Consider the following 27,670-nt stretch of genomic DNA (forward strand, 5'->3'; position numbering starts at 1 on the left):
ACTGTCAAGGAATTACCAAAGGGAACTATCTACAATGAGGAGAGGAGGGGTAACTGGTCAATATGGACTTACAGGAATAGTCAATCAAACTTTTGAAGAACAACAAATATCTATATTATACAAATTAATAACAAAAGTTGAGAAAGAAAACACTCTAAGAAACACTTTACTTTATAGCAGGAATATTGTCTTGCTATCTAAACCAAAGAAAGAAAACTATAGACCAACATTATTAATGAATATTGATTCAAAAATTCTAAAATAAAACCCTGGCATAAAGACTACAAAAATATATCCAAAAAATTGTTCATAATGATATTCAGATTGGATTTATGCCTGGGGGAAACAAGAAAAGTCTATATTAGCAAACAACTAGTAACATTAAATTAGTGATATTAAACTAGTGATATTTTTATATCAATGGTTGAAGAAAAAGCTTTTGACAAGATACAAGACTCATTTATGTTATTGTAAAATAACTGTGTTAATCTACCAATGCAAATTCAAGATATGATAGCTATTCTTACAAAATCCTTTTTAAAAAAGCATTAACTATACAACTATTCTAATTCTTCCCATTTCTTTTTCTTCTATTATTGCTATAGTTTTTTTTAGCACAGTAATGACTAAAAGTGGTGATAATTGACATCCATATTTCATCCCTGGTCTTATTAGGAAGACTTCTAGCTCATCTCCATTAAAGATACTGTTGCTAATGGTTTTAGATAGATACTAATTATCATTTTAAGGAAAGCTCCATTTATTCCTATGCTCTCTAGTATTTTTAATAGCTACAACATTCAGAACTATAGTAAGAGTTTATTTATTTATTTAATTTTTTTTTGGGCAGTGGAAAAGAAAGAAACCTTTATGGCAATAAATAAGTCCATCAAGGTGTGGCCATGCCAAAGTTAATTGATAAAAGTCATAATAGCATCAACATTACCCATATATTCCCACAAATTCTGTTCTGCTGCTTATCCATCTCTATCATTATTTGTCTCAGATTTTCCTTTTTAATTGTAATTTTTGCCAGAACTTTCTCTCATTCTGTTTGGCCTTCTGCTCTCAGGACTGCTGATCTCCAATCACCAACATTGCCATCTCCAGATTGAAGCTTTGGATCTCCTTCTCTTCTGCTTAGTGGGCCACTCATTTCAGGTCAGCCATGCCACTGTCATGTTTTCACAGCTTCTCTTCTGGTCACTGAGAGCCACTTGGTTCCAGCTCCAGCTCTAGCTCCTCATTGTCTTCAATAACCAGGAATAACAGAAAGGAATAATATTCATTCCTATTAGAAGCAGTAGAAGGGCAGGCAGGTGGTTCAGTGGATAGGGAGCCAAGCTTAGAGGTGAGAAATCCTGGGTTCGATTTTGGTTTCAGACATTTCCTAGCTATGTGACCCTGACCAAGTTACTTAACCCCAATTAGCTAGCCCTCATCATTCTTATGCCTTGGAACTAATATTTAATATTGATTCTAAGCTGGAAGGTAAGGATTATTTTTTAAAAGCACCAGGAATAAATAACAAGTAGTATCTATCTAAAGCAATCAGCAAGCATTATAGCAACAAGAGAAGAAAAAATCAAAGGAATTAGAATAAGCAATGAGGAAATAAAACTTTCACTTTTTGCAGATGATATAATTGTATACTTGGAGACTCTTATGCTTGCTTGTCAAATTTTCTACTCAGCTCAAGTCTTTCCATTGGGAATGTTTGGAAGTCCTCTCATTAATGGCTCATTCCACGCTCCCCCTCCCCCCCCCAGATTATACTTAATTTTTCAGGATAAATATTCTTGAATGTAGGTCTAGATCCTTTATCTTCTGAAATATCATATTGCAAGATTTCCACTCCTTTATAGTGGCAGCTACTATACCATGTGTTATCCTGTTTATGGCTCTTTACCATTTGAATTCTTTCTTTCTGATTGCTTGGAATATTTTTTCCTTGACATGGAAGTTCTAGATTTGAGCTCTAACAAACCAGGAAGTTACTATTCTAGGGTTTCTTTCAGAACGTTACTAGTATGGATTCTTTGAGTTTCGACTTTGCCCTCTGGTTCTAAAATATCTGGACAGCTTTCTTTTATGATTATTTTCTTAAAAGATATTTCACATTTTCTTCTATTTTTCTTTTGACTTGTTTTATTATTTCTTGATATTTCACATTAGCTTCCATTTGACAAATTCTAATTTTCAAGTAATTATTTTCTTCAGTAAGGTTTTATGTCTTTTTCCAGACTATCAATTCTCTCTTCATATCCTTTTCCTCAAATCTTATTCCTTTTCCCATTCTTTCCTCTATTGCTCTCATTTGGTTTTTTCCTTCTTTAACATATTTTTAACTTTTCTAGGAATTTTTGTTTGTTTTATGTCCAAATTGCATTTTTCTTTGAGACTTTGTTTGGAGATATTTTTGAATTATTCTCTTTTTCTGTGTTTGTGTTTTGAGCTTCCTGTCCCCATAATAACTCTTTATGCTAAATTCTTTTTTTGTTTGTTCATTCTTCTATCTTATTTCTTGACTTAGGAGTTTTTGCTTCTGCACACTTCTGGAGGGGATGTCTTGCCTGAACTTCTATCCTCTATGTTCTTCTGTTGCTTCCATAACTCTTCATGGGAGCCTGCAAGCTTTCAGTGCTCTCAAAATGGTACTGTCAAAGGGGAAATCTGTTCACCGCACTGAGTTCTACAAGTTTCCTAACCAAGTTTGGTGCTATTGGCATGTTCTTGATTGGGAGTTCTAGTAGACTTCTGCTTGACTCAGCTACTGTTGACTCTGTAGAAGGAGGCTCTATGGATTCAGAGTGACTCAGCTGCCAGCTTCCTTTTGGTCTGGAATGCTTCTCTCTTACTCCTATGATCAGAGCCACCCAAACAGCTACTATTTTGGAAGTTTTGGAAGTTATTCTATGCTCAATAATACAAAGCTAGGGTCAATGATCACAACCGTTTCTCTCCACCTTGGATCTATAACTAGGAATTGGGTAGCTTATGTTAGATCTTCCAGAGGACACCCATTGCTGCCCTTCAATGGTTCCTCAGAGATTCCCTGAGATCTCTTACTGCCCCTGTGCTTCCTGCCTTGGTACCCTGCCTCAGTTCTCTTTTCCCCCTCCTCATTGCTCTCATTCCAGGCTAGATCCCTTTACCAATGTCCACAGACCTCTCTGTCCTCCTTAAGCTTCTTTGGACTGGGAAAATGATTAATTGTGACTTCTTGGTTTTTCAATCAGAATTCAGGCTGATACATTTTCTAGAATTTTATCAAGAAGATGTGGGGACAAGCTAGACTTTAATACTTCCTCTCACTCTGCCATCTTGACTCTGTTTCCATACCAACACATTCTTAATGGAGTATGAATTGTTCTAATCATTCAGAAAAACAATTTGGCATTATTTTAAGTAACTAAAATATCTACATTCCAGGGATCCTCTTATTAATTATATACCTCAAGGAAGTAGTGATAAAAAATTCCATATATGCTCACAAAATTTATAGCAAGACATTTTTGATATCAAAGAAGAAAATTGAAAACAAAGTAGATGCCCATTGATTGGAGAATGGTTAAACAAACTGCTACATGTATGTAATGGAATTTATTACTGCACTCTAAAAAATAGTGAATATAAAAAATTGAATAAGTTGAAACTAAGTAGGAAAACTATGAAAAAAATTCCCAAGAAACATGGGAAGACTTATGGACTGAAGCAAAATGGTAACAGAACCAAGAAACACAATGGCAAAAATAATTTAAAAGGAGAAAACAACAAAACAATCAAAATCACTGCTTTAAATTAACTGTTTTGGAATAATGCTTGAGTCCCAAAGAAGATATGAGAAAGCATCTTCCTCTTTGCTTTGAAGTAGTGGGGGGACTATGGGTATAAAACTCTCCATGTAATGCTGGACTTGTTTGATATATTGTTTAATTTTGCTGAACCTTTTTTCTGTCTTTTTTTACTTTTTGTTATAAGGGGTACCTCTCTGCAAAGGGGCAGGAATATATTGGATAATATAAATAATCTAAAAGCAAAAGACATCAATAAAGATTTTTTTAAAAAAAAGAAAAACAAAGGAATAATGTTTGTTGGATTGCATTGGACCCTTTCTGCATCTCAGTTTTCTCAATAGAAAAATGATTGGACCTTAAACTATAAGATCCCATCTAGATTGTTTTTTAAATCTATAATTCCAGGAAAAGAGAAGATCTATGAATGTAGATAGAAGAATTGCAGACTGAGAGTCATTAGTGTTAGGGAGGTATGAGCTGGGTGTTACCTTTGCTTTTCTTTGAGGTGTCCCAGGAAAAGGACATTCTTTAGGAATGACAAATGAGAGGAAGCACTCCTCCTATGACTTTTTTCCCCTTGCCTTTGTTATATGAGGGTGGCATTTTTGATCTGCAAATGACTTAACAATAAGTTTCCTAGACAAAGTGTACAATTCAGCTAGAAAAATGACAGAAAAGAGAAGGCAAGGTGTAAAGTAGATGTGAAATACAGGAAACCAGGTTAAGATAACAATAAGAAGTGAGTTATAGTTAAGTACAATGTTGTAATCGCCTACACCATCAAAGCATGTACCTTAAAATTGAGCACATAGGGAGATCTAAAACAAGCTTGAGAAAGCAGAAACATCCTTCTTTTCTAAGAAAACAAAACAAAACAGAAACAAAGAGCCTAAAATACTTCCTTCAGTAGAGAGGTGGAGGACTATGAGTAAAGATGTTGCATAAATTGTCAAATCTAATTACAGGTGGAGTTTAATGAACTTTTTATTTATTATAAGGGAAGGATTGTTACTTATGGGGTTGTAGGTAGGGCAAAATATTCAGAAAAAGACTGATAATGCCTAAATTGACATTTAAGTTGTAACAAAACCAGATTTCAAAAAATTGGAATATGTTGGTATTAACAAAGAAAGCACATGCTTCTCTTTTTAACAAACAGAAAACTACTAAGGAGACAATTTTACAAAATATTTTTACAAATATTATTTTATTTGATCCTCCCAACAAGTTTGGGAGGTAGGTGCTATTATTATCCCTAAATTACAGAAAAGGAAACCAAGGCAAACAGAGGTTAAGTGCTTACTAGGATCAATAGCTTTTAAGTGTCAGGGAAATATTTGAACTCAGGTCTTCCTGGCTTTAGGTCCAGCACTCTATCCACTGTATCACTTAGCTTCCTCAAGAATGTGAGCCACAATCTCTTTTACATGTTGATTTACTAAATTTTTTAGAATTGTACATTGTGGGGAATTCAATTGGGAATGGGCTTCCCAATGTATTATATCAAACTTTCAAACAATGTAGCAATGACTTTTTTCAAAAGAAAAAGACTGGCATATTAATAAGGATTGCATTAGAGGACTCCCATGGACTATGCAAGGCTGTAGGTGTTCCGGAAATGATTAACAACTGTTCTCCAAAAGAAACTGACAATGGGACATATTTTTGAGTTGGTTTCTGTTATTGACATTTTCTCCAAGGCTTTCTTATGTCCAGAAAATCAACAAAACAATAAATCAAGCCTTAATTTGTGGCATTTGCTGATTCCTGAGGTGTAAATACCTAGAAAATTTAACAGCTCTCAAAAGTTGGTTCAAGCTGGCTGTAGCACATACATATCAGATGGAACTTGTACCCAGGACTCTCTGGTGGTCCACATTTACTCTGGCTTAAAGACAAGTCTATCTTTGATCAAAGTAGTGACCAATTGTGATTCTAGAGGACTTATAATGGACTTTTTTTTTACTCTCTACCTACTGACAGGTGATTTAAGAAGCAAAATGAGAAATACATTTTCTATATGATCAGTGTGAAAATTTGTTTTGTTTGACTATGCATACTTGTTATAAGGATTTTTCAAATTTTCTTTTTTTTTTCCCCCTTTAAAGTGTAGAGAAAGGAAGCAGCTGAGTAGCTCAGTGGATTGAGAGCCAGGCCTAGAGATGGGATGTCAAATCTGACCTCAGACACTCAGTAGCTGTGTGACCCTGGGCAAGTCACTTTATTCCCATTGCCTAGCCCTTACCACTCTTCTGCCTTGGAACTAATACACAGTAATGATTCCACGATGGAAGGTAAGGGTTTAAAAAAAATAAAAATTTAAAAATAAAGTATAGGGAATGAGAAAATAAATATTTATAATTGAAAAATTAGATTAAAATAAAAAATAAAATGGGTGTAACCAGTGGTTCTTGGTTGGATTTTTGGCCTTCATGACAGGAGTAAGAATGAGGAGAAAAGTTCCTTCCTCTTTTAAGGTGGCCTTTTCAGTAAGACATAGCCAACACTGGCCCTATCTTGAATGTTTAGTGGGGTTAAAGGCATTTCTCACTCTCTGCTTCCCCAGAAGCAGCTATGATAGTTATATGAACATGATGGTAAACATGTATACTTACTTAAGTGAGCCTGAGACTGGTCTTTAAGGTTGCCTCTTCGGTTTTGTGTTTCTTTCCCTAAGTATATTTGACAAAATAATGATCCAGAGATAAACATTTTAAGACTTAGAGGCTACATCATAAGCTCAAGAGTTCCAGAGTCATTCACTGAATCGTGTGCTGGTAAGGGGAAGTGGCCCCTATGATTATAGCCTTTTATTTTTAAGCCCTTACCTTCTGTCTTAGAGTCAATACTAGTATTGGTTCCAAGGCAGAAGATGAGTTAAGGCTAGGAAATTGGAGTCAAGTGACTTTGCCCAGGGTCACACAGTGAGGAACTGTCTGAGGCCAGATATACCACTGAGCTACTTAGCTGGCCCTCAATTATTCCTTTCTTGAAGAAAAAGATGAACACTGACAGGAGGATGATCCATGTATTTTTGGTTTGCCAGAAAAAGATATGGACCTTTTGTGAGTTGCTGCTTGGTCATTATTCTGAGATGAAAATGAAATTTATTCAGCACTTCTACAAGTCTCCAAGGAGAGTCTAATTAGGAGTGATGGGAAAGAAGAAGTCGCAGTGGTGGGAACCAGGATGGTGAACTCCTCTCCACAAAACTTCTCTAAACAGATCTAAAAAATGGACCAGATTGATTCATAATAGAAAAATCCAGAAGAAGTCACAGTGAATCATTTGTTCAGCTCAGCTCAGCATAGAGAGGCAGACAGAAAGGACTGTAGACACTGAGGAAGGGCAGGAGCAGGATGGAGAGGCTGTGCACCAGAAAAAGAGATCCCAGACTCCTACTAGGGTACCACCAGACCCATATGGAGTACTGTGATAGATGCAGGTAAGAACTTACAGCTTTGAGGCCCACTTCTAAGATCTAGGTACCAGATCTGAGGCTGACTGAGAATGGAACCCGTGCCCAGAGAGAGAGAAGGCATTCCCAGGCAAGTAGGCTTTTGGGTTAGTGTACTGAGAAAGGAGGAAATCCAGAAGCCAAAAGCAGCAGTGTGGCTCAGAGTCCAGGAGTAAAGCAGGGTCTCATTTCAAGTATCTAGCTGAGCCTGCAGACAAATAACCAGGGCAGAATTCCAGACCAAAGGAGAACCTACAGTTCTGCCACTGGAACAACAGAGTTTTCCAGATGACTGATGGGGCAGAGGCCAGAAGCAGTCTACTCTTACTCAGATTAAGAACTTGCAGAGCTCAGACCTCTGGAGCGATAATTAAGCTTTGCCCTGAATTTGACACCAATTTGGGAGCACTTAAAGCTTACAAGTCCTTAGGCTGTCCCTAAAATCCTGGAATAACACAACACTCAATACTCCAAAAAAGCAGCAAAAACTGTACCTTCTCTCCAAAAGTATAGCAGAGCCCAGGTCAAACAGAAAGTTTGAAGTCAGGAAGTAGGCTGGAAGAATGAGCAAACTTAAGGAGAATCCCTCAGTAAACATAATATGATGACAAGGAAAACTAAGACACAAATTCAGAAAAGAATGATTCTAAAACTTCTATGAGCAATGTCTCAGAGAAAGATATAGTTTAGCATAGAATTCCTAGAAAATATGAAGCAAGAGAATTGATATTTTATGAAATGAGAATTCTTTTTTTTATTTTTTAGAAAAATTTTCCATGGTTACATGATTCATGTTCTTACTTTCCCCTTCACCCCCTGATCTCCTCCCCTCCCCCCATAGCCGATGCACATTTCCCCTGGTTTTAACATGTGTCATCGATCAAGACCTATTTCCATATTATTGATAGTTGCATTGGTGTGGTTGTTTCGAGTGTACATCCCCAATCATGTCCGCCTCAACCCATGTGTTCAAGCAGTTGTTTTTCTTCTGTGTTTCCACTCCTGCAGTTCTTCCTCTGAATGTGGGTAGGGTTCTTTTCCATAAATCCCTCAGAATTGTCCTGGATCATTGCATTACTACCAGTACAGAAGTCCATTACATTCGATTGTACCACAGTGTATCAGTCTCTGTGTACAATGTTCTCCTGATTCTGCTCCTTTCACTCTGTATCAGTTCCTGGAGGTCTTTCCAGTTCACATGGAATTCCTCCAGTTCATTATTCCTTTGAGCACAATAGTATTCCATCACCAGCATATACCATAATTTGTTCAGCCATTCCCCAATTGAAGGGCATCCCTTCGTTTTCTATTTTTTTTTGCCACCACAAAAAGCATGGCTATAAATATTTTTGAACAAGTCTTTTTATCTATGATCTCTTTGGGGTACAAACCCAGCAATGATATGGCTGGATCAAAGGGCAGGCAGTCTTTTAGAGCTCTTTGGGCATAATTCCAAATTGCCATCCAGAATGGTTGGATCAGTTCACAATTCCACCAGCAATGCATTAATGTCCAAATTTTGCCACATCCCCTCCAAAATTTATTACTCTCCCCAGCTATCATTTTAGCCAATCTGCTAGGTGTGAGGTGATACCTCAGAGTTGTTTTGATTTGCATTTCTCTAATTATTAGAGATTTAATGAAATGGGAATTCTTGAGGAAAACATTGGGAAAAGAAATGAGAGCTTTGGAAGGAAGAATTGGAAAGGGAATTTAACAACTTGGCATAAAAGATGCAAAACCTTGCTCAAGTAACAAACTTCCTGAAAATTAGAATGGACCAACTAGAATATAAAGATTCCATGAGGCAATGAGAAATAGTAAAACAAAGTTAAAAGGCTGAACATATAGGGGAAAATGTGATATAGCAAAAAAAAAAATTGACCTGAGAAACAGATTGAGGGGAAAAAAATTATATTATTAGATCACCTGAACATCAGGCAAAAAAACAAAAACCAAAAAACCCTAGACATTATTTTTCAATAAGTTTTAAAAGAAAACTGCCCTAATCTCTTAGAGCCAAAATAAAAATAGAAAGAATCAACCATTATCTTTTGAATTAATCACAAATTAAAACTTCCAGGAACATCACAACCAAAATCCAAAATTTCTAAGTTAAAGAATAAATATTGCAAGCTGACAAAAAGAAAAAAATTCAAGTACTGAGTAGCCACAGTTAGGATCACACATGGTTTAGTATCCACTACTGTAAAGGAGCAGAGAAACTTGGAATATAATATTCTAGAAGAATATTGGAACTTTGAATTTGGAACATAATATTCTAGAAGGCAAAGAATATGAGCTTTTAACCAAGAATAACTTACCAGCAAAATCCCATATAATGATACATGGGGAAATTAATGTTTAATGAGAAAGAGGTATGCCAAAAATTCCTGATAAAAAGATCAAAGCTACAGAGGAATTTTGATTTCAAATATAGGAATGAATAAAAATATAAAAAGGTAAATATGAAAGAATATTGAAAGAAGACTAAATAAGGATGAACTGCTTACATTCAATCATCAGAAAATGATATATGTCCCCTCTGAACCCTATCATCATCCAGTTAGAGAAGCCTAATTAAACAAGGATTGCCTGGGAGTCTGGGAGTGGTTCTGTTATATCTTGATCTTAAGAAGAGAAGGGAAAGAGAAGGGAAATAGAACATACTGGGGGAAGACAAAGGAAAATTAGGGAAAATTATCTCACATAACCATGATGCTTAAGTGGACACATATACAAACAAAGAGGAGGGAATGAAGGGTAATGGTTAACACTTGAACCTCAATCTCATCTGAACTGGTCAAAAAAAGAGTGCTGATGTGCACTGTTCAGTACAGAAATACAGAAATACAGGATATTTCATTAACAGAGAACTAGGGAAAGGAGGAAAACAAGTGGAAGAGAATTACAGAGAAGGTAAATTAAGGAAAAGATTAGTCCTAAACAAAACAAACTCAAAGGATGAACAAAAATTTAAAATCCTTCTGAAATGGCAAAAAATGGGAATTAGAGGGGATGCCCATAAAATTGGAAATGGATGAACAAATTATGGTATCTAAATGTGATGGAATAGAAACAATAGTTTGTGCTAGTCTCTTACCAGGGTAATGACCAACCAAAATTCCAGAGGACTAATGATTAAACATGCTACTCAGGGGCAGCTAGGTAGCCAGGCCTGGAACCAGGGAGACCTGGGTTCAAATCTGGCCTCAGATACTTCCTACCTGTGTGATTTTGGGCAAATCATTTAACCTCAATGGCCTAGCCCTTGCCATTCTTCTATCTTAGAACTGATACTGGTAGAAGGTAAGAATTTAAAACCAAAATCAAAAGCCACCCAACTCTTGATAGAGAACTGAATGACTCAGAATGCAGAATGAGACAAATTATTTTGGATATGGCTAACATGGAAATTTGTTTTGATTGACTGTACAGAACTATAATGAGTTTTGCTTTTCTTGGATTCTCTTTTGTGGGGAAGGGTGGGAGGGTGAGAAGGCAGTTTTTGGCATATCAAAACAAAAAACATTTTTAAAGGGGTGATAGATCACTATTTCGTGTATTTATCAAATTTATCAGTGTTCACTTTGTTTTAAATATTTCTTTTGTGGTAGAAGAAATAAACATTTGCTTGAAATCTGTAACTTTGTACAGTGAATAACTTTTCTACAAAGGACCCTACTAATTCCTTTTAGGAAGAAGTTAAATATGAGTCATATCTAAATGTTGCTTAAGAGGTACTTCCTAGGAGAGGACATAATAAAAAAAATGATTCTCCAGGCTTTAGGGTTGGGCTCTCCCTGCATTGAACCTAATATATGTGAGTACAGAGCAGAAACCCTTTGTGAGAAGGGGATGCCTGTTGGACTGAAAGTGATAGAAACACAAAAGAAATAACTTATTTTCTTTTGTTTTTTATTTAATTTACTATTATTAATTTTTTACCAATTACATGTAATAAATTTCCACATAAGTTTTCTGAAGTTATATAATCTAAATTGTCTTCCACCTTTCTTCCCCCTCTCAGAGCTGGCAAACAATTCAATCTGGGTTATACATGTATTATCACACAAAAGATTTCTATATTTTTCATTTTTGTAAATGAATAATCTCATAAAATCAAAACCCCAAAACATATGCCCAAATAAACAAGTGAAAAATCATATGCTTTCACCTGCATTCCTACTCCAGCAGTTGAGAAATAACTTACTTTGAAACAGAAACAATAACCTAATCTCAGACTATTATCACAGCACCTAAAGGTGTAAGGGACTTTGAAGACCTAGTACAACTCTTTCATACATGTAGATGAGGAAACTGAGACCCAGATGGCTTAGATGACCATTCAAATTTACACAAGCAGTAACTGACATAATCAGAACTTGAACCTTGGTCTTCAGATCCCCAAATACAGGTGCTTTCTACTATATCTTGCTGTCATCTGAAATAAAGGCTGAACTAAGCTTGGTTCTTTGATCAAACAGGAGATCTCTGGTCACAGCCATCCCCATGCCAAATTGGAACGAGAAAAGCTCTTCTCTGAATCCTTTCAGCGTGACACTCCTCTCCCTACATATAGATCAAATGTTCTGTCATCGCAGGCTGCAGATCTGTAATACACTATTTGATAAACTCAGGCTCACTAAAGTATTAGGAATTGTATATATTTTGCCTTTTGGAAAGAGGTAATGTTTTCATTTTAAAAACAGATACAGGAGAGTAGTCAATGCTTAAACCAAAGGAATGACTCATAAATGATAGAATTTCAGGTAGGTGGGAAAGATATTTGGAGGGAGGAAGGTCCTTTTCAGTAACCCTCAAGTCACATTGATGAAATCTACTTCAAGTCTAATACTGCCTCTTGGAAGCATTTCAGTGCCACAGAAATCGAGATTGAGGTTAGATAAGTCAGCTGTTGAAATAAGAACTCTTTTTGGTGAATGGGCCAGGTTCATTTTCCTAAAGTCCAAACTAAAACTTTGTTAGGCACTAGCCCAGTGACTGGTTTTTACTGCTCTGATAGACAAAGCTAGAGAGAGAAGCAATCTTGAAGGCGACCTCATTCTAAATCAGGTCAGTCTCCACAGAGTCAAGTCAACACTCAGATGTGCTCTTGGAACCAAGCAGTATGCCAGGCAGGTGGCAGAGCACTTTTTGGATCCAAGTGGGATGAAAGGCATCAGTCTAAACTATCAAGCAGAATGACATTTAGGAGAGGATTTAACTTCAGAAAAAATGAAAGTTTATGCAATACTTTCTGAAGATTTTGGGGTCAAATTCTCGTTCGAAGATGTTGGTAACAAAATTAGTTGTGGTCTGAAAAACTAGTTCCCCAGATTCATTCCCTAAGCCACATAAAAAATTGGTATGAGTTGTGGTGGTGGGATTTCTCCCAGGCTCAAAGCAATAAAAGCATCCAGGAGGGAAAAAACCCGAGCCTCTTGCCAATTGATTTGGAGACTGGGAAAAAGTCCCAAAGTTATTAATAACCTTCTGTGTTCTGGGAACTGATTTCACTGAGTTGGACAAGGTATTTAAAGGCCCCTGTTGAAAGCAAAGTGTTATTAGCAAAAGCCCTATCTTTGATAAACATTTTTTTTTCAGTGAAAAGCCTGGAGATTGGATCTTTCTGTTCATTGGCTCATTTAGACCTCTTCTATTTTTTTTTTTGTGAACTGAGAAGCTGTGATATTGATTCATTTATTTTCATCATCCCTTGGTATTTGTAGTTCACATTCTATGGGTAAAGTGCTTTTCAAACCTCATGTGATATGGAGTGAAAAGAGGTGGAGTTTGTATTTGTGTTTGTGTATAACTTTAACAAGATAATAAAATCAACCCCAAAGAGGCAGTTTTTGAGGCTCCTTCAAAATATAGATCAAAAAGAAGACAATTCAAAAGCTCAGGTGCTTTAACAAGAAGATCTCAGAACTTGCCAGCTGGAAACAATTCTGTGTTATAAACTTGGGAGAAAAAAAAATCCCCACCACAGTGCAAGCAATAAAGTCACAGATAACACTTATCTTTGGTATAGCTGTTCTTTTCCATATCTTCCACCAAAAAAGGTTTCCAGATCTGAGAATATATTACATTCCAGATCTGGAGAATGTACTAAATTCTCCAAAGGCAAAATGCTATTTGTTTGAGATTATAAACTCCTATGTGATTGGGTTCCTTGTTATTGGACAGTGATCTCATATTTAATATATTAATCATATTAAATATGTGTTTATATACATTATTATATTGATGACCTCAGTGTACTGATGAACTCATCAATATGCTTCAATTGATTTCTGATCTCTTGGATGTGATATTTTTTCCACTGGCACAGACTACAACACATCCTATATATGGCATATTATCCTGTTTAATTAAATTTATATTCTTTCATTGATACTCTACAGAGTATCCTCTGAATAAATTGGAGGTCTTTCTCTGAATCTTTTTTATGTTTGGAGCCATTTAACTTTCCACCTTCAATTACATGATACATGATTGACCCACTTCTTTCTCCTACCATACATTTCCTTAATAATATCCATTAATTGACTTCTAAATCGTAGTCAATCACTGGAAATATACTATTATCTACTTGTGCCCATCATGCATATCTCCATTACTCCATTGTTTTTTGGGTGACCCATGACTTTGATTCCCAGGAAGTCGCAATGTTACAAGATTTGCAACCAAATATCATCATGTGGTAATGAAGTTGTTGTTTTTTTTAAACCCTTAACTTCTGTGTATTGGCTCTTAGATGGAAGAGTGGTAAGGGTGGGCAATGGGGGTCAAGTGACTTGCCCATGGTCACACAGCTGGGAAGTGTCTGAGGCTGGATTTGAACCTAGGACCTCCCATCTCTAGGCCTGACTCTCAAACCACTGATTTACCCAGCTGCCTCCGGTTATGAAGTTTTGGAGATAGACTGAGGCTGCTATTAGAGGACTAACCTAGTTAGTAAGGAAGATAAAAAATCGTCCAATAGGCAATTAATTCTTTGGTCATGGCTACTTGCTAAACAAACAAACAAATCTTTAAATGAATCTCATTTAAAACAGAACCTGATCTGTTTCTACATTTATAGAGTATATGTGTGCTCATCAATAATATATTTTGAGATATAGTTTCTGAAGGCAATTCTGATAACAAGGGCTCTAAGGAGAGTTTACATACAGTAACATACTGTGTGTTAAACTAATATTGGCACAAGACTTAGCTCTGAAATACTATATATGAGAATTTCATTAAAATGAAGACATCAATTGAATATGGTGGTGAAATTCCTTCCTGCTGGGGTGGCTGAGCCTGGTGGATCTGTTGAGCTTAGGAGTTCTAAGCTATAAGAAAGCTAAAACTGATTAGGTGTCTGCATTAAATTAAGACACAAACATGATGAGAGCCTTTGGGACTAGTGGACTGCCTGGCTACAGAGATGAGGAAAAGGAAAGAGAGGAAAGAGAGGAATGGGGAGAGGAAAGGGAAAAGGGATGGGGAAAAGGGAGGGGAAGGGAGGGGAAATAGAAAAGGAGTGGAAAGAAAGGGAAATGGAAAGAGAGGGAAGGGAAAGAGAAAGGAGGGGAAGTGAAGGGGAGAGAAGAAAGACTTCCGTAAGACTTGTATCTCTTCCACATTGTAGTTACTAGATTATTCAATTGTGGAGACTTTCTGTCTCACAACTTCTAATTTTACTTTGTAGTCACGAGCAGGACTTTCAGATCAAGTTTCCCCTTCCTCCAGCTCAAATAACTGAGAAGCCATATGATGATACTGGATGACAGGTGGTAATAAGACAATTGTCCTCTTGTAAACAATCTGGTAGAGTTTACATTAAAAATGAGTTAATGTTTACATAAACCAAGGCCTAGTGAAGTGAGCAGAACCAGGAGAATAGTACACATGAGGACTGTAGCAACAAATGAAAACAATGCTAAAGGACAGTCAAATTCAAATTAAATGCAATGTCCAATCTTGGTCTCAGAGAGCAGATGATGAAACAGTTTACTTCTCTGGTAGATAGGTGAGGGGCACTTTAAGTTTGGAATGTTACACACTCTGTTAGATGTGGACATTATCTTGGTTAGTTGTTTTAATTGCTCTTACTTATTACAATGGAGTGGTTGATGAGCCCAGATAGAGGATTTAAAATGTATTTGGAAATAACTGTATTTTTTTTTGAAATTTTTATTTAATTAATCAAATTTAGAACATTTTCCCATGGTTACAGGATTCACATTCTTTCCTCCCCGAGCCTTGAGCCCCCTCCCATAGCTGATGCACAATTCCACTGGGTTTTACATGTGTCATTGATCAAGACCAATTTCCATATTATTGATAGTTGCACTAAGGTGATTGTTTAGAGCAGTGATTCCCAAAGTGGGCACTACTGCCCCCTGGTGGGTGCTGTAGCAATCCAGGAAAGCGGTGATGGCCACAGGTGCATTTATCTTTCCTATTAATTGCTATTAAAATTTAAAAAAAATTAATTTCCAGGGGGAGTAAGTAATATTTTTTTCTGGATAGGGGGTGGTAGGCCAAAAAAAGTTTGGGAACCACTGGTTTAGGGTCTACATCCTTAATCATATCCCTATCAACCCATGTGATCAAGCAGTTGTTTTTCTTCTGCATTTCTACTCCCACAGTTCTTCCTCTGGATGTGGATAACGTTCTTTCTCAAAAGTCCCTCAGAATTGTCCTGGATCACTGCATTGCAGTAGAGAAGTCCATTACATTCAATGTAGAGAGCCATAAATAAACAGTTTAATCTATAAATCCTATCAGATCCAGTTATAGCTGGTGATTATAACTAATTGATTACTCCTTTCATTATTTTTTTGTTCTTTTTTTTTTAAGCCTTAACTTCTCTGTATTGGCTCCAAGGCAGAAGAGTGGTAAGGGTAGGCAATGGGGGTCAAGTGACTTGCCCAGGGCCACACAGCTGGGAAGTGACTGAGGCCAGATTTGAACCTAGGACCTCCCTTCTCTAAGCCTGGCTCTCAATCCACTGAGCTACCCAGCTGCCCTCATTATTAAAAGTTTTCCTGTGTAATAAATCATTTTAATTTAAAGAAAAGGGGGAAATATGTGGGAAGCCAATAAGAGAATAGATAAAAATTGGAGACCCCTCTTTTGACCCCTTTTTGTGATCCTTGTTATTTCTTGTTGAAAAGTATTGTGGCCTTATTGAAAAGCTTTAAGTTCCTAGCTAACCAGCAGTTAAAAGGGTTAACACTGTTCCCCTTTGGCCAGGAATGCAGCTACCTGGTATAGCCAAGGCCCAAATCTTAGCAGGGGCAATTCAACCCTGAGAAAAATATTCCCTGACTTGGCTTTCTGATAAGAACCCAGTCAAAATTCAGCCTTGGCCTTGTTCTATTCTGAAGCCAATGAGACCATTTGTGTTTTGATATGACATAATTTGTAACTTCTGCACATCTGTGAAGTTTCAGGGGGGGGGGTGTTCTTTTGGGTGAAATGAGTCTTGAAATATATATAATAAATCCATGCTCCTGGAGACAGAGCAGGAAGCATGACCTAAAAGACAACTCCCGTGTCCTGTTAATTCCTTATCAACTAAACTGTCCTTATCAGATTATCAGAGATGATAAAGAGATCTCAAGAATTCAATTATACCACAGTCTATCCATCTCTGTGTACAATGTTGTTCTGGCTCTGCTCCTTTCACTCTGCATCAATTCCTGGAAGTCATTCTAGTTCACATGGAATTCCTCCAGTTCATTATTCCTTTGAGCACAATAGTATTCCATCACCAACAGATACCACAATTTGTTCAGCCATTCCCCAATTGAAGGGCATATCCTCAAATAAGTATATATATATATATATATATATTTTTTTAAACCCTTACCTTCTGTCTTGGAGTCAATACTGTGTATTGGCTCCAAAGCAGAAGAGTGGTAAGGGTAGGCAATGGGGGTCAAGTGACTTGCCCAGGGTCACACAGCTGGGAAGTGACTGAGGCCAGATTTGAACCTAGGACCTCCCGTCTCTAGGCCTGGCTCTCAATCCACTGAGCTACCCAGATGCCCCCAATAAGTATGTTTTTTAAAAAAAGCATCCATAAAATGTTTTTAAGTGGATGTGGAATATTGCATATGCTGTCATATATAAGAATCTTGTAGCCAAACTGGGGACTACTTGCTGTGCATTTGACACCTCTACTCTAGGAAATTATTCTCTTCTGGAAAAGAAAAGATTAATACTGGTGTTCCAGGAGTTAATATATTAATATTCATAAGTTTGGAAACTAAGAGGATGCCCATCAGTTGGGGAACAGGTGAACAAGGGAAGACATATAAATATGATAGAATATTAGCTTCCTGTAAGAAATGATGAGGGGAAATATTTCAGGAAAGTTTGAGAAGAATTGTATAACTGATGCAGTGAAGTCAGAAAAACCAGAAGAACAATTTGTAAAATAAGAGCAATATCATAATGACAAGCTTGAAAGACTTAAGAACTATGATCAATGCAACAACTAACAATGATTCCAGAAGATTCATGCTGTCCTCCTACTAATAGATGGGCTCTGACTGAAGATTGAGATGTATTTTTTTTCATCAATCAGGGAATTTGTTTTGCTTGACTATACATACTTGTATCAAGTATCTTACATAACTAGACTGCCATTAATATCTTTTTACTTTGATCAATTGATGGTTTCATCCATTTGGGCATTGGTTCCACGTTTGCAGATCATGCTCCCTCTTGCTTTTCTGTCATGTTCAATGTTATTCAATTCACCTTTCCATAAATCCTCTATAGAGAATTCATACTAGAAAACTTCCTTTGATTCTTTTACTATCTTAATGTCTTACTCAGGTCATTTATCTATTATCTCATTATCAGCGACTAATCAGTCTCCCTCATTTTTAGTCATGGATTTTTCTCGAGAATGTTTTTCATGGATTTCTTGAGTACAAGTCATCATTGGTGATATACTTATAACTTCTCTATGTATTTCTGTTGCCCTTAGGGTTACTTGTAATGCTGCTTGTTCTGAGATCTTGATGTCCTATGAGTCACAACCATATAACATTGAAGGGAGAATATGACTTTTTTGTGGCAGGGAACAGTTTGTGATCATTATCCTGGAAAATGAACTGTTTTCTTTTTCTCTATTTCTAATAGGCAGTAGGTTGACTACTTAGTATAGAGTGGCACTGTTGGGATTAGTGATTTTAATCTGACTCCTTATATCGTGGGAAATTGCTTCTTTTGTAGGTATGTAGGATTAGGAGGTGAATTAGGGAGAGATCTATTTCTCTAAGTCCCTGTTATTGCCATGGATCAAAGACTGAAGACTTCCCCATATAACCTAGTGATTTCTGTGTTGCATTTGGGCAAAGAGTAGTGGAGAGGAACTGTCTATAGGCATGCTCACAGTACATATTATTTTATTCTTTCCCAAAGCACATAGTCAGAGAGGGCTTATAGTAGATACAATTAAGATCTTTTGCATACCATGGTAACCATAAAGGGACACCTAGGAAGAGATGAGAAAGGGAAAAAAATATACATCTATTGACAAAATGCACATCCCTGGTCTAAGGCTTGTTAGGCAGACCTGGGGATTATGGCCTGCCTTAGGGATAGTGGGGCTCCTAGGGTGAGCTGCTTAGAGCCAGGTCATTCTGGCCATGCTGCTCCTTTGGTCCCTCTGAATAGGCTAGGAGCTGTTATAGCTATAGAAACCAGTGAGGAGAAATATCCCCTGTATCTCTTATACCTCTGAAAGTATTTCCAGTGCCAAAAGCATGGCCAGCAACCAAGAGAAGGTAACTTGGGAGGAGAGTAGAGCCAGAAAGAAGAAAAGAACAGGGATGAAGTGCACCTGACCTTGATCACTGAGATATCAAAGGCTAAAATTTCCTGCCCCCATATACAGGAAGGGAGCTTGGGACTTTGGCTGTCTGTCCCCTACCAGGTCCCACTCAAACCTCCTTATAGCCTTCCAACCTCAAATTCCTGAACTCTTCTTACAGAGATAATTCCTGAATCTCCCACTTATTATATGGGCTAATATGGCCTTACCCTTCTTGTCCATAAAATGAAAGAGTTGAATTAGAAGATTTCTATAGTCCCTCCTAGCTCCATATCTGATTCCATATCTGATTCCCCAAGAATATAAAATACTTAGGGAACATAAAGCACAATATATCAGTTATAATTTTTATTGTCGTTATTATCTCAAACACTTTACTTTTCAAACACAAATAGTAGAAACAATCTCTTTCCAATACTTTTAACATGGAAAATATACTCTGTATGTGTGGATTTATCAAACTTGATGATGATTATTTGTTACAAAGGGATTTTTTTTCCCTTTTAAAAAAATTGGCCTCAGTCTAGCTTTGTAACCCTGGGCAAGTCACTTAAACCTTATATAGTTTTTATTGCTCCTCTGCTTTGGAACCAATACATAGTATTGATTCTTGGATGGTAAGTTTTTTTTTTAATGGCCTGGGGTTGGGGAATTATGAAGGAGGATGGGTTGAACATAGTATTCTGGAGGGAAAGAAAGAAAGAAAGAAAGAAAGAAAGAAAGGTTATTGAAATATTTTTAAATGCATAGAAGTGAACAGGAGGAAGTTAAGAAGGAAACACAGATGAGCAAAACTACCTCAAAAGTAGCATTCCATTTATTAAATAATTAAAAGGAAAGGCAGGGTGAGTATAATATAGAAACAATTATAGTACAATATAATCGAAACTGTTTTAACAATTTCATATGCAGTCCTCATTATCTGCTCTATTTATGGAAATGCTCATTTTATTTGTTGTTTGCTAAGTTCAAAATTTTAAAAATTAAAATGCATTCTAAATTTTAGCTTAGCCTGAGAGAAAAACATCTCAACCCCATCTAATGTTGGCACCAGGAGTTTCATTTAGGGAGTTCCATGAGCCATTCCTCACCTAGGGTCTGTATGTCTGGAACTTCCTTTATGCAGTTAAGTGTCAAAATGAGTGGTGACAGAAAAATGTTAGAGGAATTTAGAAATGTGGGAAATCAATTCACAACTGTGTTCTTCAATGGGCTAGATAATAACTCTGCTTGCACATAAATTCTATTATTGCTATGTTTGTAACATTCAAAGGTAGCATTCTGAAAAATCTCACCCAGACGTTTTCCCTATCCCTTAATTACTAGCCAGTGCCTATGGTTAGAAATTTACTCAACTGTCTAACTTGAATTATCCTACTAAGAATATTCCATGAGGGTTAACTGTCAACAAATGGACAAATTGTAATGGTCGAAGAGAAAGGCTAGATATTGCTCCAGCTTCCAGGGAAATATAAAAATTCAGCAAAAACACAATAACCTGGTAATTTCATCCAGTCAGTGAACTCTGGTCTGTTTGATACCTTTCCTTGAATCTTGGCCAGTCTGGTGCTGAGAGACAACAAGTTTGAGTATGTGGAATAGCCGTGCAGGAATTCTGAAACTGAGGATGGTCAGAAAAGAATGGAAAATAGGCAGACTCAGAAAAAATTAGCATGTGTACAACAACATAACACTACACAAATGGTGTATTTCTACCACATAGGCAGATATGATAACTTCCCAATGCCACCTGAGTAATATACTTATTTTACTGTAAGCCCCCTTTCCCTTCTCTTTCTTTGTCTCTTTCTGCCTCTGTTTTGGTCTCTCCATAAGTACATGTATATGTGTGTATACATTATATAAATGTATGTAGATATATATCATTTGTGGCATCAAAGCTACTAAATTAGTGTCCCTCTGTCCTTTTATTCTTCCCTCAACAGATAATTAATTAACAGTCATATAGAACCTTTTCCCTCAAAAAACATTTCTTTGCTGCTGACCTGATGGAAACATTTCCTTCCCCAAATTAGTGACCATTTTGGATAAGTGTACAAACAATTTAAGAATGAGAGGATTCCTTCATACAAACTTGGGACCACAGGGAATCAAGGACCACTTTCTAAAGAAAATGTTACTGTGTAAGCAAAAATCAGTGTATATTGTAAGCTTTTGCATTCCTGCAGTGCCTACCTTGAGTTCTGGGCACACGTGCTTTCAACAAACACTTGTTGATTGATAATTATAAATTGTGTTCCCACTTTCTTTGTCATTATGCATTCTACAACTTGTTTCTATTATAATATGTCTTAATTTCTATTAAACTATACTCTATTTTAGTCATAGGGGTCAAAGGATTCAGATCTGGAAAATCATCCAGCCCTCATTTTACAGACAAGGAAACAGATGCCCAAAGAGGTTAGTTAAATGACTTTTCAAAATCATACAGGTAGTAAATAGCAGACCCAGAATTTGAACCCAATTCTCAATCAAAATTCAGTGTTTTTTTTCTTTACATTATACTGTATGTTTGATATAATAAGGTTTTTAAGATTTATTTATGTCAAAATGTAAATATAGCACCTCTTCTGGGCTCACTCATACAACTTCATTTGCATCTGAAGATTGCTTCAGAGGCAAGGCTGCTACTCAGGTTCTAAGGCTTAACTCTGTAGATGACTTACTCTTGCTTGACACTCTAGCTCATGAATGCTCACTGGCATGTATCCTATTAACAATCAGCCACTAGACTCAAGAAGCTCTTAGAAAAACTACTTATTCAAATGTCATAGTAAGAAGAGTAGCTACAAAGCATCTCTCCTCTCAAAAAATCTGGGGTGCCCTCTCACAAATATGCCAAGTCTGGATGGTCACAAATTTAGGGAGGCATAAGCACGAGGAGAGCATGTGGCCAAGGCACTCATAATTCCAGAACTACAGGGCTTCCGTGTCCTTCCTCTCTCCTTGGAAAGTCCTCACAACATTCACTGCATGCAAGATGTCAGGGATGGATGAGCTTGGTGGCTCATCTAGGCTTGCTTTGCAAGGCAAAGCAACTCAGCCAGGAGGGTCAATCCACTGCTGACAAAGGTTCATATAGTCAAAGCTATGGTTTTTCCCTGTATAATATACAGTTGCAAAAGTTGGATTATAAGGAAAGCTAAGCTCCATAGAATGATTGATACTTTTGAATTGTGATGGTGCAGAAGACTTTTGAGAGTTCTTTGGACAGCAAGGAAATCAAATTAATCAATGCTAAAAGAAATTAATTCTGACTGTTCATTGGAAAGACATATGCTGAAGCTGAAGCTTAAATACTTTGGCCACATAATGAGAAGACTTTGTAAAAGACCTTGATGGTTGGGAAAAAAATGAAAGCAAAAGGAGAAAGGGTTAACAGAGGGTGAAATGCATAGACAATGGACATGAGCTTGGACAGACTTTGGAAGATAGTGAAGACAAAAGGGCCTGATGGTCCAAGGGACCATGAAGAGTCCTATGTGAATGAACAACAAACAAGATATTCCTTTTCACAAAATTAGTCATTTGGGCCAGAAATGGCAATCATTAAGCGTCAATGGCAGAATAGCTAAGCAGTTATTTCCTGGAAGAATTATGTGGCTCCAGAGAAGCAGGAAATATCATCACTCAAGAGATAGTAACAGCTGGATACAGAAACATAGCAGCAATATTTCTTGGACAAGGCCTCTTAGAGAGAGGAGAGGCAAGCATATGGCCCCAGAACCACAGGAGTGGCATGGCATGCTCTGTGATATGGAGAAATGTACCAGTCCTTTGCCATTAATATCTCTAGTCTAGGATAACACAGGATGTCCTGGCAACATATAGAAACAATGCTAGACTTGTATCCAGAAGATTATGTTCAGGTTATGACCTATACTTATTGGTGTGTGATTGTGGGTGGACAAACCTGGAGCTTATTTTCCTCTTTGTAGAATGGGAATCATCATGAGATTACATTAGGAGTTGGGGCTGTCACATCACACTGGAACAAGTTTGACAAGCTTGAGTTCTGTTATTTTTAAAAATGATGACGGCTGAATTTATGAGGGAAAATAGTATTTTAATTAAAGCCATGCTGATAGAAAGAAATCAACCACGCGCCTGTAAAAAATCTATTCAAAATGCCCGCCAGTACCTCTCTCCTTCCATCTTGTCTGTCTCGTACGCCAGCCAGCCCACTCAGGTCGCAAAGAGCCAGTTCAAAGCCACTTCCCAATATTTAAAGCCATCCCTCACCTTGAAGACGTCATCTAAAACAGGAAACCCGTTGGACCATGGAAAATGTAGTTGGACCACGGAAAATGTAGTTCCAAGGTCCCCCACATGTCCACAGGAAGTCTGTCAAACACTACATATCTTGAGGCTCAATATTTCCAAATAGAACCCCAGTAATTTTAAATAACACAGTCCCTAAGATCTTTTTTTAGATGAACAGCAATTTAGCCATATTTCCCCATGTTGTACTTGGAAAATTTTTTTGAAAGCCTATTCAAGTCTATCTTACTTTAATCAACCCAACCAAAAGATTCTAACTTGTCAAGATCTTTTTCAATCCGGACCCTGTCATCTAATTAATGTGTTAATTTTTTTTTTAAACCCTTACCTTCTGTCTTGGAGTCAATACTGTATATTGGCTCCAAGGCAGAAGAGTGGTAAGGGCTAGGCAATGGGGGTTAAGTGACTTGCCCAGGGTCACACAACTGGGAAGTGTCTGAGGCCAAATTTGAACCTAGGACCTCCTGTCTCTAGGCCTGGCTCTTAATCCACTGAGCTACCCAGCTGCCCCCAATTTGTTAAAATTTTAAAGCTATTTTTCATATTGAGAGAGAGTTTGTCAAAGCACAGTCAAGTCAGCTGGTCAGTGAACAGGTACTTACTATGGGCTAGACATGTTCTAAGCACCAGAATACAAATACAAAGTACAAAGAAAGGCAATTCCTATCCTCAAGGAGCAAGAATATATATATATATATATATATATATATATATATATATATATATATATATATATATATAAAGTCAGGATTATAGATATGACTTCTTTGAGGAGAATGAGGGAAGATTATTTCTTTATATTCATATACAGATAAATAAGGCATTTTATAATATATATTATGTACAATTATATATATGTGTATACCTATATGCATATATACATACATATATATGACATGTATGTGTGTGTGTGAGATGTCAGATTTGGACTCAGGAAAAGTCTTCTACCACTTAGTTTCTCCACTAGAAGAGAACTTGCATTCTAGTGGGGAAGACAACACATTTTCAAAGGAAACTGGATAGGGGGCTGGGGAAGAAGAAGGTACTGGGTAGGGGACCATGATGGAGAAGTCCAGGAAGGTACAGCCAGGTGTGAAATGCTTACTTAATATCTAGGACTAGGAGGTAGTAGTCCTGCAATATTTATTAAAACACATCTGGAGTACAGTGGGCTTTGTTTTGGTTTTTTTTTTTATTTGTGTTGCATTGTAAGATGAGGTGGAGAGCATCCCAGAAGGGGGTAGAACTAAGAGTGATGAACCTAAGTTTCAGACAGGCAGATTTCAGGTTGATATAAAAATGACATTCCAAAACCAGAACTTGGCATGTAGTGGATTCTCCCTCTGCCACAAGGGACCTCTAAGAAAAAGGCTAAATGACCAACTGTTGGGCATTCCTTTTTGGCTACTGATTGGCCTAGATGGCTCTAGGGCCAAACCTATGGTCTGAGAACAGCTAGGATCCCAAGTCCTGTAATTCTTTTCTGTCTGGTGTCACAGAACCATGCCAATCACAATTGGCAAGGACCCTAAACCAAGCCGAACCAAGACCTGGTTAATCTGAAATACACAGAGACCAGTTAGACTTGAATGTGGAGTCACAGCCTTGTCTTAACAAATATCTGGGGAATGATGTTCTCTCCAGTGAGCCTTAGGCAAATGCTGAGGAATAAACCAGTTTCTGAAGCATAACTTGTTAGTTACACCCTACCTGGGAAGGTCAGAGAGACAGTAGGGAGTCATCGTTTCAAGCTCCTCTAGTCTTGCTGTGGAAGAACATACCTCCCATCCAAGAGGGATACTGTAATTAGAAGCTTTATTGTTTGCATCCAGTCCTATGATCACATTCTACTGTCCCCAAACAGAGATTGTGAAAACCTGTTCAAACTAAAATAAAGAGCTCAGCAGCTTGTTTCCCGTGGGAGGTGTTTGGCACCTGCTTTGCCGGGAAGCCCACACCCACTAATGCTGCCATTGGTGCGGTCTGCAAGTTGTTAGGGATTTCTTTTTCTCCCCTTTCTCATTTTAAACTTGTCTCATAATTTAATCTTTCTTTACTATTAGAAGTATCGCATGTACAGCTGCCAGGTTAAATGGAAAAATTGTCCACAAATCATCAGGCAGATATCTGTCAGTGAAATATTTCCCACCAACCAAGAAAGGATGTTCACATTCATTCTTAATGGGAAGGAGGTAGAAGGCCATAATATTCAACTGCACAGGGAAAGCTGCAAGGTGGAAAGCATTGATTCTATATGTATGTAAAGTGTCAAGCATTGAGCTGTCATACAAATTCTTTGGGTGCTGATAACAAGCAGTAGAGAAAAGATTTTATTCTGGTTTTGGTGTAGCTTCCAAGAGCCCTATTTTCAAATCAGATTAAAGACCCACCCTGATTTCCCTGACATGAGTACTTCCAATGCATGGAAACTTTTTATTTGCATCATTGAAAAACGAACAGCTCTTAGGATTGTCAGATGTGAGAAGTGGAAGGGACCTTAGAAATTATGTAAGCCAATGACCTCATTTTACACATAAGGAAACTGAAACACAGTGTCTTGCCCAAAGTCAAAGGCAGTAAATACAGCGAATCAATCATTCAACAGACATTTATTAAAAATTAAAAGTCTCTGCCTCCTAGAAACTTAAATTCTGCCAGGAGAAATACAAATGAGCATATATATCAGTAAATACAAAATATATATGGAGAATATATATGGAGTTGGGGAAGACCAGTAGCTGGGAGGATACAGAAAGACTTGCTATAGGGAACAGCTTTGAAGATATCCAGGGATTTGAACTCAGGTCTTCTGATTCCTTATATAGTGTTTTTTTCATTCTAGCTCTCTATCTGGGTGTCATAAAACTCATTAATTTTTTTAACAGTAAGTTTTATTGATGACTTTTACTTTTGGCATTATAATCATTTCTGGAAATGTCTCCCTCCAAATTAAATCTTCCCTTCTAAAAAAGCAAAACAGTTAAACAAAAATATCCAAAACATGTTACACAATTTATTGAGATGCGTGATTTAAAATGTTTAAACAGATAGTTCTCAAGGTTCATTAATTCTTTTTTTAGATGTCTGATTCTAAAATAATGAACAGGGGCAGCTAAGTGACACAATGCATGATAGAGCACCAGGCCTGGAGTTGGGAAGACCTTGGTTTAAATCTGACCTCAGTCATTTCCTAGCTGTGTGACCTCAGTCATTTCCTAGCTGGGCAAGTCACTAACTCCAATTGCCTAGCCCCTGCTGCTCTTTTGCCTTAATATTGAGACCAAGATAGACAATGTTAAGATTAAAATTCTCTGGGACTGTATCTTAATTTATAATTATTTATTAAATAATAAAAATCAGGCCAGAGAAAGAAAAGGCTTCTAGCCATGTATGGCCGGCCACCTCCAAGAACTCAAATTGAAAAGCATACCTTCTCACTCTGGATTCCCAATGAAAGAATCCCCACTTCCTCTTGCTACTCCAATGTAATGCTCTTAGTGACATTCCTTTCCAAAGTTCCTCCAATTGGAGGACTCTGACCTCACTCCAGGTAAGAAATAGGTCATCTGGATGCCAAACACCAGGATGCCAGAATGGCAGCAGAGGGCACATGGCCACCACCATCTTCCCTTTACCCCACTATCTTAAGTATCATTTACAGATAAACAGGCATTGTTTGCATTCTTCTTCAACCAGAGGAAGCAGAATTATAACTTCAATCCTAATAGTAACCCTTCTCCCTTTTTGAAATACAAAGTTTGTCTTGGGGTGCCAAAGAAAGGCTAGTGTTAGGTTTTCACAAAAGTAAGGATTTAAAATAAATTAAGGAGCAGATTTATCTTCAATTCCCCCAAATATTCATTATTATTGTCTCCAATAATATATGTCTATATGTGTTTGTGCATTTTATTAACACATGGCATACTGGGGAAAGAGATGGTCTTAGAATCAAGAAAGGAAAGGTTCAAGTCCCACCTCTGGCATATACTTGACTGTAGGAACTTGTGTAAATCACTTAACTGCTGAATCCCTAGGAAACTAAGACTAAATTTCAAAGCCTGTGTTAGTCTGCACTGGTAGAAGGCATTTCATCTACCAGAGAGAAAGAGATATGTTGATGATGGTGAGGATGATGATGATGTTGCTTGGAACATTACATGGGCAATAAACTTTTCTTCCTTCCTTCCTTCCTTCCTTCCTTCCTTCCTTCCTTCCTTCCTTCCTTCCTTCCTTCCTTCCTTCCTTCCTTCCTTCCTTCCTTCCTTC

The 27,670-nt window shown here is 37.2% G+C and overlaps 1 pseudogene; it reads right to left on the minus strand.

Moving 5' to 3' along the window:
• Positions 1–911: 911 nt before the first annotated feature.
• LOC123241511 lies at positions 912–27,028 on the minus strand (annotated as a pseudogene).
• Positions 27,029–27,670: the final 642 nt, after the last annotated feature.

The sequence above is a fragment of the Gracilinanus agilis genome, chromosome 3, assembly GCF_016433145.1.
Source record: "Gracilinanus agilis isolate LMUSP501 chromosome 3, AgileGrace, whole genome shotgun sequence".
Lineage (NCBI taxonomy): Eukaryota > Metazoa > Chordata > Mammalia > Didelphimorphia > Didelphidae > Gracilinanus > Gracilinanus agilis.